The 4,280-nt window shown below is 43.0% G+C and overlaps 1 non-coding gene across 1 annotated transcript; it reads left to right on the plus strand.

Annotated features, from left to right (window-relative positions):
* Nucleotides 1–3,784: 3,784 nt before the first annotated feature.
* On the plus strand, nucleotides 3,785–3,891 carry LOC150049616 (U6 spliceosomal RNA). The gene has a single exon (XR_016538917.1). It is a non-coding gene; the product is annotated as a U6 spliceosomal RNA (small nuclear RNA).
* Nucleotides 3,892–4,280: the final 389 nt, after the last annotated feature.

Here is a 4,280-nt window from a genome sequence, read left to right on the forward strand (position 1 = left end):
TTTGTTCCAGTTGGTCAGTTGGCCATAGGGCTTGAACTCTGGGCCTGGGCACTGTCCCTGAGCTCGTCAGCTCAAGGCTACGGCCCTACCTCCGAGCCTGGGCATTGTCCCTGAGCTCTTCAACTCAAGGCTACGGCCCTACCTCCGAGCCTGGGCATTGTCCCTGAGCTCTTCAACTCAAGGCTACGGCCCTACCTCCGAGCCTGGGCATTGTCCCTGAGCTCTTCAACTCAAGGCTACTGCCCTACCTCCAAGCCTGGGCATTGTCCCTGAGCTTTTCAACTCAAGGCTACTGCCCTACCCCTGGAGCCACAGCACCACTTCCAGTTTTCTACTGGTTAATTGGAGATAACATTCTCATGGACTTCAGTGGCTTTGACCCGTGATCCTTAGATCTCAGCCTCCTGAGTAGCTAACCACACCCAGCTGTGAGCCACCACACCCAGCTGATACTCTGTATCTTACAGAGAAATGCGCCTAAGTGTTGTCACAGCTCTCATTCCCTTTCTACGTATTACTCCCTGGTTAGTAAATAGTTTATATTTAATAAAATGAATGTATTTATTTGTTATCTATTATATTGTATATATGTTTATTTGGTTTATTTGAAATAGGAAAGGGAAGGGGGAAAAACAAGTTGATTGGGAGCGAGTAGGGGGAAATGGGGACAAAAACATGAGAAGGGGTATCAATGTGTGAGAAGTAATGCACCTACTACCTGGCAAATGTAACTGTAATCCCTCTATACATTACCCCAACAAAAAAAATAAATAAAAAAGAATATTTTTAGACAAATTATTTACATAAATAGTCTGTTATTATATAACAAGTGCCTAAATGAAATTAGTAAAAGATTTTTTTTTTGGTGGGTTATGGGGCTTGAACTCAGCCTGGGCGCTGTCCCTGAGCTCTTCAGCCCAAGGCTACGAGCCAAGCTCCACTTCCAATTTTTTTTTTTTTTTTGCCAGTCCTGGGCTTGAGCTCAGGGCCTGAGCACTGTCCTTGGACTTTCTCAAGGCTAGAGCTCTACCACTTGAGCCTCAGCACCACTTCTGGCTTTTTTTTTCTATGTATGTGGTACCGAGGAATCGAACCCGGGTCTTCATGCATGCTAGGCAAGCACTTTAACCACTAGGCCAAACTCCCGGCCCCTACTTCCAATTTTCTAGAGGTTAATTGGAGATAAGAGTCTCAGGTCCTTTTGTGCCCGGGCTGGCTTTGAACCTCGATCCTTAGATCTTAGCCTCCTGAGTAGCTAAAATCATAGGCGTAAACTCCCACCCTGCTAGTAAAAGATTCTTAAGTAACTTAGTGTTGCCACGTTCATACTTATGCTTGTATATGACATGGCTGTCAGGATTCCCCCAAATTTTTATCATCCCCCCCACACACTTTATTTTTCAGATGCAGATGCTAAGCACTAAAAGCAGAAATCACTTTTCTGGGGCCAGATAAGAGTCTAGATTCAAATGCAATCTGAAAGTCACTGATTTGGTTAAATGAAGATCCTGTCATTTTGAGACAATTGTGGCTTTCAGTGATGTATAATTAGGCAGTTTGGGTGCTAAAAATATTATCCTTCTAGGGGCCAGCAGTGTGGCCTAGTGGTAGAGTGCTTGCCTGGCATGCATGAAGTCCTGGGTTCAATTCCTCGGTAACACATACACAGAAGAAGCTGGAAGTGGTGCTGTGGCTCAAGTGGTAGAGAACTAGCCTTGAGAATGCTCAAGGACAGTATTTAGGCTCTGAGTTCAAGCCACAAGACTGGCAAAAAAATATATGTTATCCTTCTATATGTGTTTTTACAGCTAAACTAGACAACTCGGGCAGGAACCATGAGGGAAAGGAAGAGCAGCAACGGAAGGAAATGGGCCATGGACAGCAGTAGGGATGAAGACATTACATGGGGTAAGAAGTCAGATGCAGAAGGACAAATGTAACTTCATTGTGTGAGCTGTCTAGAGTCGGCAAATTCATAGAGATAGAGGGCTGAATCTGAGTCAAATGCTGATGGCTCATGCCAATAACCCTAACTAGTCAGAAGGCTGAGAGCTGAGGATCATGGTTGACAGCTAGTGCAGGCAGACCAATCTTATCTTGAATGAATCAGAAAAATGGTGGAAGTGAAGGTGTAGTTAAAGTGGTAGAGCACCAACCTTGATTGAAAAGCTAAAGAAAAGAAGAGAGAGAGAGACAGAGAGAGAGAGAGACAGAGACAGAGACAGAGACACAGAGACACAGATAGAGACAGAGAGACAGGGACACAGATAGAGACAGAGATAGAGACAGAGAGACAGAGTAGGAGAGGGAGAAAGAGGGGAGGGAGGCAAGAAAGGAAGGAAGGACGGAAAGAAGGAAGGAAAAGAGAGAAACAGAGGGAAAGAGAGGATATACTGGAGGGAGGAAGGAAAGAAGAAATGAAGGAAAGGAGGGAGAGATGAACGGAAGGAAGAATTGAAGTTTCCAGAGTCTACAGGAAGGGGATGCATAGAATTATGTAACGGGCACCAAGTTTTCATTTGGAAAGATTAGAAAGTTCTGGAAATAGTAGCGATGGTTGTAGAATTCTGAGAATGTCCTCAATTCCACGGAATGATATGCTCAAAAGTTATAATTATCTAGGGGCAGCAGCTTACGCCTATAAGCCTACTCAGGAGGCTGAGATCTGAGGATTGTGGTTCAAAGCCAGGCTGGGCACTAAAGTCCATAAGACTCTTATCTCTAATTAACCACCGGAAAATTGGAAGTGGTGCTGTGGCTCATGGGGTGGGTGGTAGCCTTGAGCTGAAGAGCTCAGGGACAACATCCTGGCCCAAAGTTCAAGTCCCATGACTGGCAAAAATAAAGTTAACATGAAACATACATTGTATGTTGCTTCACAATACGAATATAAAAAGTAAGTTGGGAGGAATAAATTTCCATAGTAACGAAACTGAAATCCAAGAACAGTTGCCTCCTTGGAGAGGCAAGCAGAGTGAATGAGGGCCCTGCCATTTGCTCTCAGCAAACAGAGTTTAATTAATCAGGGCCAACTCCTGTTCAACAGTTCTTACAAGTGTGCTAGAGGCTCAGAACAATTATTATTGACAGAGCAAAATCTTATGGAGGGGGGCAAGTATCTCCAATTTCCTCTTCAAAATTAGGGAATTATGCAAAGTAAATGCAGTGTATCTAATATCAATTTAACCAGGGTTATGTGTATTTTTCATAAAGTAAAACAAGTTATTTGAAATGCAAAAGGTTAGGTAAGAGAGCAAAGAACTTTGCTTTAGCTGCTCACGTTGAAGGATAAGATCAGAGTTGCAGGGATGATCCAGTTCCGCCAGTAATGGTTTTACATGACCTAGAACAGGGTCTATTTTATTGGCTAGTATTTTGAAACCTGTGTGTTTCTTGTGGCTATCTGGATGTCCAACTTTTCTTGGAAAGCAAGGTCATTACTAGAGTAATATAGTCCTCACTTCTGCCTAGCAAAGAGGCAGGGGCAGTGTCATCACCACTGAGCATGTGGAATTAAGTCTGCAATCCTTCCATCAGTCTCATTCATTCGTTTTTCCCATAGGGCCCCTGTGGACCTTTGAATTTTCTATGTCAGGTAGAAATGTTACCTTTTCTTTACCTCATCTCCTCAGTGTACCTTTTCCAGGTCTCCTCGAGGTAAAATAGATGGGGAGTCAGGGAAATTAAGACTCATAAATATTAAAAAGGAAAGACACCAGCATTAGAACCGGGAAGTAAAATCCAAAAATTCAGAGTAGCTAGTTCTGTCTAAATAACCAGCAAAGTGCTCACTTTGGCAGCACATGTACTAAAATTGGAACAATACAGAGAAGATTAGTGTGGCTACTGCGTAAGGATGACATGCAAATTCGTGAAGCACTCCATTAAAAAAATAACCAGCAAAAGGCAGGGCTGAGGGCAGGGTTCAAGTGGTAGAATACTAGCTTAGCAAGCACAAGGCCACCAACTTAAACTCCAGAACCATAGCAGGGGAGAGCAAGCTAAAAATACTATCTGCCTTCTGAAGAAGATGTTAAAATCTCTAAATGCTTTTTTTTAAGAGCAAGAAACTGAAAGACAATTGTCTGGCAAAAGGTAATACTATTGTCTCTGCATTTCAGACGTACCTAAATAACATCGCACACATGTTCTCCTCCCAAAGCCATTGTCTAAGGACAAGGGTGTGTTTTTTCCAGGCCAGAAAGTATAAAGGTCATTGGTAAGAGTCACCATTTTAGGACTTTGTTATTTCCTGTGAGTGGAGACTTTTTTTTTTCTTT

Source organism: Megascapheus bottae, chromosome 19 (assembly GCF_031878675.1).
Source record: "Megascapheus bottae isolate mThoBot1 chromosome 19, mThoBot2.hap1, whole genome shotgun sequence".
Lineage (NCBI taxonomy): Eukaryota > Metazoa > Chordata > Mammalia > Rodentia > Geomyidae > Megascapheus > Megascapheus bottae.